Here is a 12,752-nt window from a genome sequence, read left to right on the forward strand (position 1 = left end):
AAGGGTGTTGTATCGACAAATCCCAGTTTCTTTGACCCATCCAGACTGGCTATTTCGCCAGCTGGATGAGCAATGGAACGGGAATGAATTTTACCATATTATTAAGACGAATTTATTGATTTATACGTCTAAAAACGAATTCCCCTTTCGCTCCTCCTATAAGCCATAGAAAAAGGTAACAAAATAGATCGATTTAGTTTTGAATGTGCTCGGGATCATTATGGACACCGGTGATCGTTACCATAGGCACGTGGCTAGAATGATTAATTCAACCATTTGTGTTTCATCTGCACCTTTCCAGTAGTTACCGTAGAAACCATCACAGATACCGACGACGCACGATCGTGACTTTGGTATATTCTATGTTTCCTTTACCTTCAAGCGGTTCTTAAAGAGGTTCTGGTAAACGTAAAGAGTGTTCAGAGTGACTCCTTCAAGAGTTTCTTCATGCCAGACACAGCTACTCGGGATTGTGTTTTCAATCTCTTCAGCTCTCGAAAAAGTGCTCTCGACGGCGAAAGTTTTCAAATGTACGAAGGGTTCTTGCAGATCGAAGAAGGGGAAAAAACTCAGAACGTACCAAATGCAGACAGAGTTTGATGGATATCTGTTGATGGGTTCTCGTTGCCGTACTCAAGACGACAAGGAACTTGATCTTAACGGAAATGAGTCTCCCGCTGTGCGTTGTGTTCTGGGTGGGCCTCCACTTGGCGATAGAGTTGTCCGTGCTGTCCATTCGTCGGCACCGTCGCTTCGGTCGATGGCTCTTGGAGCCGGTTCTACGAGTTTCCGAATCTTCTGCAACAACAGAGAGGTGTTGGATGGTGTACACTATGGGCCGAAGATACTAGCGTCTCGATCAAGTGGAAGATGTCTGCTACATCACGATCGTTTTGGGGTAAGAGATAATTCAGAATGGCATGACTTTCATGGTTAACACAGAACGCGTGTTTCTTTCCAACCGTTTCTTCTCGCGGACGGTTGTGACGGAGAATGATTATTCAAATATTGATTAGCGTCAACGGCTCCACGGGGAATAATTTGCTCCGTCTCATTAATCCACCTTCTCCAGCGGGTGTCTCATCTCACCGGATTGCGGGTGTCGAAACAATGATACCGTGGAAAAGTCAGTTAAGCTCCAGCCAAAATAAAAAAAAGGGATACAAGTGAGTCTAAGAGGTCGTAAATAATAAATTTATTACCCGGCCGCCCTGCTGATAACATGTGTCGATGACTTCTCACTCCCTTCTCCAGGAGAGATCCCGTGAAGAAAAAAGCATTCGTAACTCGCGAAAAGAGTACTGTCATCTTTTGCCAGTTTTTGCTCAGGTGGAACACGAAATTTCATTCGCCAAGATTCGCGATTATCCCTTTAGAGACGCTGAGTGAAGAAGAGGGTGTACGGAAAATCTTTCGCTTTCCTCTAAACGGAAAAGAGGAGACAGAATGGGACAACTAACTAAAGGGAAGGCAAACCCGACAAAAAAAAGAATGAACCTCACTTCCATTCGCCGGTTGAATAGTTAACGCGGTTGGAAATTGGAAATTAAATAATTCAACAGCTTATGACACGGTTTTCTCAAAAACGGTTCGTCGGAGTCAACGTCGTGACATTCATAGAATATTCCCGGGGACACACTTCCTTTCACACCGCGTTTTTTACGTGTTTCGCCGCCAGTGAAGATTTCACAGCGCAACAACAATCCAATTTCACTGGAGAAAGGGTTTTAGCGAAATTAACACAGCCCATACCGAAACGTGTCGTAACGGATCCACCCCGTCTGATGGTGTAATTTGAGGCATTGGCAGAGAAAAAAGTGTCCTTCAAAGACACGTCAGATTGATACTCAAAACATCCTAGAAACTTCGTGTCTGGTCGCACTGGAGAGACCAAGGAAACTGAGGAAAAAGAAGGATCAGTTGTCATCAGAAATTCCACATCATTGGTCTCGCTCGGCTTGATAAATCTTAATTAAACGAATAGCACGATTGTGCTCCCGCGACAGCTTCCCAGGGCTAATTCTAGTGATTCTCTTTTTTCCATGTCCCACGTGGAAAATGGAAAAGCGACCTTTTAGGATGTAGAATGCATAATAGACAAGGAAGCCGCCGCACGGCAATGTGGGAATGCGGATGAGTTGTTAAAAAGCATCCTCCGAGAGATCCTGATGGCGGCAGCAAGGTCGACCTGGGTTGAGAGTGGTGTATGAACGATGTAGAATGAAATGTTTGAATTTTCCTGCTCCTGCTTGAATACTTGCACGATGAACAGAAATGTTTTTCATCCTTGATTATTCTCGTTTTATGACAGAATGCAAAATTAAAGAACAACTGCTTAAAGAATGCAATTGGCATGACAAAATTAACCTACTACGATGTGATCGACACTATATTCCCATTTGCTTGCTATCAGTTGTTTTAGCAATAAAAACAAATTGGATTGACTTTAAAAAGGGTATATTGACTAAGTTAAAGCAGAAATGATTTTACGTCACTTACTTACGATGTTTTCGCTGTTGCAAAATTCCGTTGCGTATTTCCTTGCAGTTTTGGAATTTTCTTTTCACCGTTGCTCGTCGTGCACGTGTATGCGTTGACGCAAGATTGATGGATGAATGGCGGCGGGAAATGGAAATGGGAAGGCAACGATGCAGCGGAAACGTTCCGCTTAATGGGAAATCCATAAACAAACCGTCCGTTTTGCTCTCGCAACGCGCACCACATTGCCATTTCTTTTCTCGGCTATTTTTCTCTCCCAGTCTCCCACATTTATTATCTTCTTCGTTCACCCTCCAAAGGGATACTATTGCTGCGGGTATGTGTGTGACGCAACTTGTCATCGTGCCAGGAAGGGGCGCGAAGAGAGCGAATAAGATTTGTGTACGCGTATTTCTCTGCGAGATGGCGAGATTTCGGATTTACTCTCGCGAGATTTCCACCCGGCACGCATACACATAAATAATGGGTGAAGAAAAAACACCACCCCAAACCACATCCCAGCCACCCCATGCACACACATATATCACACACCAGAGCGAATGCGCGCGCTTCCGAGCGCACGAAAATGGGTTCGGGGATTTTCCGTGCACGCTATTGCTGTCCCGCTCGCACGCAGTGCTGCCAGCGTTTGCCGTTGCCAAGGAAAAGGCGTCGAGGATACGGCGTCTCCATCGTGTCAACATGTCGTTCGTTATCTGCGGGTTGGTGTGTGTGGTTGTGGTGAATGGGAAATTTTCCCTCCCTCCGCCTAACGATGGCTTCTCGAGAGAGAGATGGCCGCTCTCGTGCCAGATGGGTCGAACTCGTGGAGAGTGTTGTGTTTGGTCCGCCGGACGAATACCACGCTATCAGCCGTGTCTCAACAACACAACATCACCAGCAGCAGCAGCAGCAGCAGCAAGAACAGCAGCACAATTCATCTCCGCACAGCCGGAAACTTACACTTCTGTGTGTGGCAGGTGTCGAAGTTGAACAAAGTGTGATGGTGGAGCATCGTCTTCCGTGCGTGGCTATCAATTGGCACAAAAGTATACTTATTCTACAATCTGTTAGTAACTAAAGCATTACTTGCAAACTCCTAAAAAAACGTATACGAGAGAAAACAGAAGTCTAGCATGCAGTAATCTTCGGCTTCTCGAGAACTTAGTGTTGGTTCAGGTTGATAGTGTCCCCATCTTGACGATTCTCTTCCGTCATTAAAGGTGAGTTAGTGTGAAAGAATCCTTCCCTTTCTCGATTGTGTTTGTGTGTCAACAATCACATCCGTCGTCACCATTTGCGGAACTCCAAGCTCCATTAAAATCACCTCCAAATTCCCACACAACTCATTAGCCGTGAGGTTTCATTGACGGCACTTCTCGTTTGTTTACCTTTATGCACGATCCGGCCCTCGTGCTACACACGCCATTCAGAATATCCTTGAATTTATGACTGATTACTTCTTCCCTCCATCTCTCTTTTTAGACGACACGCCACGGAACAAACCCCAAGGAGTGGCTTGTGCTGGACATTTCGGCTCGAAGTGGTCGGAACACGACGACTAGCTCTGCTACACCTTCTATTACTTCCGGCAAGCGATTGATCACCGCTGATAAGCGCCACCGAAAACACCTTTAACCGAGTCCTTCCACACAGCGTGTGTGTGCGTGCATGTAGTGAAGGCCACGCAGTTGTGTTTAAAGCTAACCGGAAAAAGTAGCCCGACCCGGTTCGGTGCGTCCGGAAGAGAGTGTACGTTTGGTGGTGCGTATTTGTATTGGTGCGCTACTGGCCCTGCTACAGAACGGACGCGTCCGAGACCATTAAAAAAGGAGCAGATAACCGTTGTTAGGGTATCATCGTCCCCCACTGTTCATATGCTTGGTATGACAAGCCGCAAATTTTGACACAAACAGGCCGTGGACTTTCACTGTGTACGATGGATAATAGTGGAAGAGTGGCGAGTTGTCACTCGTAGGTAGTAAACAGTGAGCCTGTGCTGTATCGCTTGGCAAGGAATGCTTTGCTCCGGGAACAGTGTCGGCACTTGTGAAATTTAAGTTTTTTATAAAATGCGAGACGTTGGTGGATCGAATGGTGTGTGAAAATTGATGCGAAAATTTCGTATGCGTGAAAGTGTAATCGGTGGTGTGCGGGCATTCGTATGCTCGTCGTAGTTCGTGGATCGTCCAAAAGTACAAGTGATCATGTGTTGAGTTCGAAACAAACGGAGACCGAGAGAGAGAGAGAGAGAGAGAGAGAGAGAAAGATCAGGAGTTCAAGTAAGTGATTTTCCAATGCTGTATTTGTGGTTCATTATTTAGCACTAATTGAATTTTTGTTATCAATTAAGGAAAAGGAAGGAGTTCCTAAAAAATACACAAAACATGGGGAGGTTTTTTTTGCAATTGATTACGCTTTCTATACCGATTTGGAGAGTCACAAACAAAAAAACCACAATTTTGGTGATAATTTTTGCTGGTTTCATTTATTCTGTTTTGCTTTTGCCACGCCGCAGGGTGGGTGATCCAAAGCACTCCAAAGCAAACCATATGAGCATTGAGCGCCACATGTTTCACATTATCGCATCGTGCGCCAGTATTTCCATCATCGAACAGCACGCCCCGTGTGTTGGTTGTTTTGGTCATTTCTCGCCCCGACTCCGAAGTACAAGGCAGGGCACCAGCCATGATGCGGTTGAAGGTGGAGTTCAGCGTGGAATTATTTATAACAACAACAGCAACAAAAAAACCCATGCCTCGTACGCTTTAAATGAAAGCCGATCTTTAAGAATGCATGCTCACATGCTCTTCCCTACGCCTCCACTCTGAGAACCGAAAAAAGGGGTTAATTCTAAAATTGTGTTGATGCCGATGGCAAAAAAGGGTCCCGGGGTATATATCCATTCGCAACTCGTCGTCGTCGCCAGCGTCTCCATCGCCGTCAACGTTCGTTAGCAAAGCCAATCATCATTTTCGTCCAGCGATTTGCTGACGTGACGCTTCCGGGGGCCCCCGTTCTCGTGCCGAGGTTCGGTTATTGAGTTTGCACCAGCAGTACGGACGGACCTGGGAGGAAAAGTTTTACCTTCTATCCAAACCTTGACGTTGTTTCGCCGGTATTTTCTTTCAACACAGCGCAAATGGAAAACGGGAACCGACTGGACGGGCGGTAGGGGAGCGACCGTGTGCCATAGGTCGAGGCAAATGGTTGCAGCAGTGCGCGGAGTATCCCCAAAGGGACGCACAGTTTGATGACAGTTTGTCGGAATCGTTTGTCTCAATGGCCAACTCGACGCCCTCGAAGTTGTACGGTAAATGATTTTTTTTTGTGTGTTGCTGTTTCGATGGTGATATGGGTGGTAGTGGTGTGTCCCTCGGTAAATTTCGATAGGAAAGTTAATGCGACTTTAGAACTGAGGATCGACGAGATCGCTGGGATGTACCGCACGGGGAGGTGCGGGAATGCAGAAAAGTTTCACCAAAACGTGACGTTTAATGTGGCCTATAGACGGGGCAATGTTTGCAAAATGGCATTTACAAACATGAAAATCACACAGAGGAATATCCTCACAAGTTTTGTGGATGTCTTATGTCCAAATTTCGGAGATCTTCAGACAATTCTAGGATGTGTTATAAGTCCTGAGTGAGACTTCGCATTTCCATGAATGGTTTATTGCGTGAATTCCTTTTATTCGAAGTCTTTTTCCTCTCACCTCTACGTCGTCGCGTATAGTAGCGTAAAACGAAATTCCAAGAAATACGCACAGGGAAGTCTTTAAGATCTTGAAGAACCATTTCCCTACGTTGATACCCTCCGCACCTTTTGACGGGTGGTTGATTTAATGAAAAGGGAACTCCCTCCGTCTGTCTCCAGACGCAAGTTGGCGGGAGGTGGAACGTTCTCTTGAAGGGTGTGTACTTGTTGCCGTTCCCGCAGGCCACAGCCATCAACTGCCAGACATTGCGTCGTGGCCGGTCAGACGAAGGTCGAATGCTCCCGCAAGATAATAAATCTTCCTGGGAAAGCCTCATTTTCCGCATCATCCTCCCTTCCCTCTCGAGACGTTTACCTTTTCCGAACGCTTTTACTTTGATTTGTATCTTGGGGGTTTGCGGTACTCAAGACAGCAAGGAAAACGTTGCGGTAGGCCTAGCCGCTGGGACGGTGGATAAACAGCAAACAGCCAAACCATTCTGAGGATCTCCGGGCGGGAGAACTTTGCCGTGCGTGGAGCGGTTAAAAACAACGAGACTGTTTTGCTTCGGTGGAGAGATGTACATCATCATCAACATCATGTTCGTCATCTGGCGCATCAGTTCCCGTTTAGATGGCGGCAAGATTCGTTTGATGCTTGGTGCAGTGTGCGGTTTGGTTTTTTGGGAGGTCCATCCCAAAGATTTCCCGCGAAACTATTACCATCATTACGGTGCCAGAGTGCCTTTCATTTCTGTGACATTGTGCACGTCAGCACACACTAACCGCCCTCTGGGACGTGTGATCATGGTGATGAGTGCGATACACTTTCGTTACGGTCCATATTCAACGAAATCAATCAAAATGTTTCAGTTCGCTGGCACATGCTCACACTGTCTGGTGCGGTTCAAAGGGCCGTCGTGGTTTTAACTGCCGATTGGCCGAGTGCCGGGTTTAACGAAGGGAGTCGCAGATTCAGCACATCGTTTTCTCCTGTTAAGTCCTCTTGTTTTTGTTGTTGTTGTTTTTGTGGACGGAAGGTTAATTATGCCGCTCTTTCCCATGGTTTCAACCGTGTGTCTTCTGTCTTCTGATTCTGGCCCTACGATTGTCCCAATGTTTTCCTTCGCTAATCTCCAACCACACACACATTCATCATTTGTCCGCGGTGTATGTTTAAAATCACTGCGCCTAAAAGGTAGGCAGTGCGCATTTCAGCTAGTGATTGAAAGGACACACACACACACAAATGGTTGGAGCATAAATTAGTTGACCATTCGGTGGGCGAGTTTCCGCTGTGTTTATGTGGCCGTGGGTTTTCCGCCGTGAGCGTCCACGTCCACGCAAAGGATCACTGAGGACGAGCTAGAAACAAAGGGGACCTCTCTTGTCGTTCGCAGTAGATGTAAATTAGGTCTACTTTATTCCTCTCCGATATACAACAGCGTCGTTACTTTTTTGGCCATGTATGCGCCGCGTTTAGTACGCGCTGTCGGCTCGCAATCGCTTTATTTTCGGTGATTGTTGCAGGTTGTAAATTAGAGGGCTAGGGTTCGGTCCCTAAGATAACGTACGAATGCGTGCTGAATGCCGGTCAGGTTGTCTACGCCGAACCACACGGCCCACTATGCAAGGGTGATGATAGCGAATGACACATCCGTGCGTCGCCGGGCCCAGACGCGCGTTTGTCGTCATGGCACGTGGGTTTCGCGTTTCGATTTCACAACACAAGTGACGCTGTGCATTTTGATTCTTCTCGTTGGCCGGGCCGAACTGTTGATAAGCGACCGTGCAATTTTCACGTTTATCTAAAAGAGGTTTTTGGGGCTTCTAATGGAATGGATCGGTTGCTGAGGTTTGGTCTAACGTATGAACGTATAACTCTACGTATTAACCTTAAACATTTAAGCAATGTTCTGGTTTTGTTAAGCTTTGAAGCCGAGGGGACATAAGATTTCATTGTTTTCAATGGGAGATGGCATTATTTAATTTATATAAGTGAGTTCTGATCTTTAGTTCTTCCTTTCTCATCAAATTCTTCGTCTTCGTAAAGAATAATCTTCGATTCTCATACACCAAAAATAAAAGAAGTCTACTGCTCTGAAAGTCAGCATAGTCGATTGTCCGTATTCTACAAATCTTTTGACAAACTCAACTTTTGACCCTTCCAAACGGCACACGGCATCGCATCGGGTGAAAAGAACCGATCGGAAAGAATGTCTGATTGCATCGGTTTGTGAATTGGTTTTGTGTTGAGGATGGGCGAAAAAATTGCTTTGCCAGTGAGGACCGAACGAGTGCTCCCCACTGCAGGCCGGATGTCGATTCTGGAGATTTTTAATTTTTCCACCCAATCCCAATCCGCGTTCGTTTGCGTTGTGTCTCGTCCGCAGAGTGTCCGTAGAATGGAGGATATTCTGAAGGATTGGACGAAGCGAAAGATTGGACGGTTCCTCACGTTTTCAGTGTCCTGTGTCGTTGTCCGTGTGTGTGTGGGTGAATGTGCTGCAGTTTCGATCGATTGCGACCAGGAATCCGTCCGTTCCCCGGTTCAGATTCGGTTCAGAGCCTGATCAGTAGTCTGTCCGTTCGGTTCCGCTCCTGATTGACAATCATCGGTAAACAATGATCGCCGTACTCTCTCTCTCTCTCTTTCCCGTCGTATCCAAACGATGGAACATTTTTCTTCTCCACCCCTAGTCAGCCAAAAACGCCAAAAACCTCCGGAGAAAAGGGCTAACGTCAGCGCGAACGTTTGAGCTGTGGATAGGATGAAGATGAAAGATCTGTGTGAACAGATTTCCGTGCAATTCCTGCTTTCTTGAGCTCATGTTTGCTGCACACACACACTCGTGTATGGTCAGCACGGACAGTATTTGAGTGCACACATTTTTCAGACTCAGCATTCATCTTCTTATCTGTTCCGGCCTGGCTGTTCGTTCCGTTCCGTGTGTAATAAATGGCCATGCTTGCAGATTTTTTTCCCCATACGTATATTGATTTGTCCATTTCTCCCCGACAGAAACACTCCTTTTTCGAATTCGATGTTAAACCTTTGGCCCGTTCGGACGGACTCGTCATGTCATGTCAAGCAAACACCACCAAGCGAGAGTGTGATTTGTGATTTACTTGCATTCGGACGTCCTTTTTGCGTCTGCGAATATCCTTCCATAGCGCGATGCTGAATATAACAGATGAAACTTTATTTATTTCGGGTATGGGACTGACCTTTTTTTTCGTTTCGCTTTGGGAAATGCTAAAGCAGGAGTGCTTATTTGGCAGAAATTATCCAATATTATATTACGTGTTCGTTGTTGTACCATTGTTGGGGTAACTGTAACATTCGAATCGCTATCTTTGATTTAGTACAGTCTGAACATTTTTTTTCTACGTTCTATTTGTAAGCTGAACGTTAATAATCACTATTATTAACACAATTTATTGTCTTAATTTTCTTTCCCTGCAGATGTTCCAATGTCCCGTGCTCCTGCTGTGAGGTAAGCAACATCATATTACTGGATAGTGTTGTGAATGTAGCACATAACTTGTTACGTTGTTATGTGCACTTATATTGCTGTATCAGACATACGTTGTTAAACGCACTTTATATTGCTGTATCAGAAGTTAAAATCAGGTTTCTAGAACTGTCGTAACAAGCTAAATAAGTTCAAATAGAGTTCACGGCACATGACTTTAGTCGTGCTACGGAAAAAGTAAACGAAAGTAAGAAATAATCAACACATAAAATATAATTTATCAGGCATTATTAGCACAGCAACTTTTGCGTATGTCACAACTCCGTCTTTCATTCCGTCTTTAAGTGGACAGATAATGATGTCATTCTTATGCATAAGATTAGATTCACTGTTTGCTCTTTTTAGGTATCGAAATGAAGTCGCTTGCGGAAGCTTTTGTGACGAATATTTCGTGCTCCTTGTTGAGTGTTGATCCATCGTCAAGAATCTGCACCAAATGTGTGGCTGGCATCATCTGTAAATGTGATTCGATGTGAGGGTTCTGGCGTAAGCCAACGAAGAATACCGTAATCAAATTAGTATCGAAGATAGTAACTTTTTCACGTAAGGAACGTTTTGAGTTGAATATTCCAACCTTCCCAAAAAAAAGGATCGTGTGCACAAAAGATATAGCTTGTTTCAGTTTTTCCCGAGTAAGAAGGAAAAGACATTTCTCGTGCTTTGGAGGAGGTAAATTTAATCGACATGGCTGCTGCTGCTGCTGCTGCTCATCTTCCACCCCCAATGGTGTGCTGGAGTAGAATGTTGTCCTCAAAATCTCCATCCTCGTAAGGGAACAACATTTTAATTTAATATGTGAACACGCCGCATCTACGTGTGGAGATTTTTTTTTCGGGCAGCAGCAAATTCTCCACCACTAGAAAAATGAGACCAAGTTTGGGGACGGTGCAGAAAAGATGAAGTTCGGTGCTAGGGAAAAGCGAGAGCGCTGGGGCACTGATGGGAAGTCAAGATAAAAATCTGATTAAATTTAAACATTTGCCTGGTGGCAGCTGGTTTCGCTGTGAAGTTTGGTTCAAAACCTCAGAAAATAAGCGGAAATAAGGTGGGCTTAGCCAAGGCGAGCCTCATGCTGGATATTGTTTGTGGATGATTAGGTGGGTGGGTTGTTGTCATCGCGTTCTTCTTATCGTGCCTTGGAATGCGTTTTATTTTTTAAATGAAAATGTAAAAAGCTTCACTGCGCAGTGTTTGAGCGTAATATTGCGGACGATAGTGAAACTCCCGTTGTGTCTATAGCGTCAAACAATAATTATTTATTTCGTATATCCGTTGTGGATGAATTTCAGAAGTGCCACCATGTATCACGCTCCCAAAGTCTCAAAGTGCTCCGAAGCAGTAAGTATGGTCAGAATCGCATCGACGGAGGGCGAAAATTGCTCACCCTTCGAGGCGTAAAATGATGCGCGTAAATACATTCGACACGCAAATGGGAGACACGCAGCAAACACAACACGTGTGTGGTGCAGTTTGTGTGCGTTTGTGTGGCCTTTTACGCGACAAGGCTACAACAGTTTCCCGCTTGTGTCTGTGTCAATCTTGGGTTTTCCGTTTAGGTATTGGCAAATGGAGACGACGTCGACCAGGATGCCGATGCGAATATTCTAATGGTGAACTGGTCGTTCGATGGAGCTGAAACACCTTTCTTGGGAAGTGTATCGAACAAGAACGCACCGAGCAAGTTGGCTGTGGTATCGTGCTTGGCTTCGCTTGTCATGTTGGTTCGCCTAATGTGCCCTCCTTGTGCTCGGGTAGTTTGCCTCGGGGGAAATTAATCATCATCATCATCATCATCATCGGGACCAACGTCTTGAAAGCCCCAAGTTGCTCAAGTCTCGATGTTGTCCTTTTCGACATGGCAAGACATAGAAGCCAACGGTTACCTCTCGTTATCCTATTGGCTTCGAGGTTCGTTGTGGCGGCCGGTAGTTCAATGCTGCAGCACCAACGAGACCGGAGAGACCTCCGGTTTTGCGTGGTCTGGTCCGCAACCGGATCCGGATCCGGGCAAGCGATGATGTCAATGATCGGTTTATGGCGTACGCGAATTGCGCCATAACAATCCCCCCGACACGTGAGCTGGAAAAGGGGACGCGCATTCTCCCGATGAGATGAGGAATGAATTGCATAAGATCTGGCAAGTTGCTCATGTACCGCACCGTTCCTTGCCGGATTAGCAGTGGAAAAGAAATTAGTGAAGGACGAAAGGAACACGAAACAGACTTAAAATATGCGTCCGCATGAGCCGCTCTGTGAGCGTGTCCTTATGCTTAAGAACTCCCATTATCCTGCTTTATTACAACAAGATGCGCCATGCTTAAACGTTCAAATCATCCCTCATCTTGGGAAGCACCGTTTTGGTAAAGTACCAAGTCGGGTTTGTTTTTTTGCTACATAAATTCGCGTTTATATCCATGGAATCGAGACATTCTTCCACATAGCACAGCCAGTGGCAGTGTGTTAACCATATGTGTCCGAACCCCATCCAGCAGGGGATTAGTGCGCGGCAAGTAATTTAAAAATGAATTTATGAATGTCTCCGAGAGATGATGTCTTGCGTGTGCCACACGTGTGAAAAGAATTTGTTAATCTCCTGCCTCCAGGATGGGGCCCGACAGCCAGCAGGCCAGCAGAGGGGGGAACTTCATTTCCTGTGCCGCAGCAAGAGCCGCATCCTGGCAGGGGTTAGAATATGATCCTCCAGAACCGGTGGAATGGCGTCTCTGGCGATGAAAATAATCCTTCCGTATTTCAGCTCGTGTGTTAAATGATGTCAATTTCTCCCTTCCGCCGATAGACATCCCGAGGCCCCGGTCCCGGGTGCATTCTAATCGAATCAACCCCTTCTGCGCTGTGTGCCAGAGAGTGTTTGGCAGCGGTCGGAAAGTTTGAATTATCCTTGTAGGGGGACGGCCATCACAAGCATCGGCCACGTGTGCTGCGTGTGTTTCCGTGCCTTTGAGGTTCATGAAAAGGAGGAAGATTTTCATTTCGCTTATTATCTGGAGTAATCGAGAGCCGAAACTCGACGACAGATAGATA

At 45.8% G+C, this 12,752-nt stretch overlaps 1 protein-coding gene across 2 annotated transcripts in view; it reads left to right on the top strand.

The window, feature by feature from the left end:
* The first annotated feature begins 4,720 nt into the window (after positions 1 to 4,720).
* Positions 4,721 to 12,752, top strand: part of LOC128305123 (homeobox protein PKNOX1-like) — a 50,307-nt gene continuing 42,275 nt past the window's right edge. For both annotated transcript variants that reach the window (XM_053042429.1, XM_053042430.1), the window contains exon 1: positions 4,721 to 4,760. The gene's annotated coding sequence lies outside the window, so the exon portion shown is untranslated. The remainder of the gene's footprint in view (positions 4,761 to 12,752) is intronic.

This window comes from Anopheles moucheti, chromosome 3 (genome assembly GCF_943734755.1).
Source record: "Anopheles moucheti chromosome 3, idAnoMoucSN_F20_07, whole genome shotgun sequence".
Taxonomy (NCBI): domain Eukaryota; kingdom Metazoa; phylum Arthropoda; class Insecta; order Diptera; family Culicidae; genus Anopheles; species Anopheles moucheti.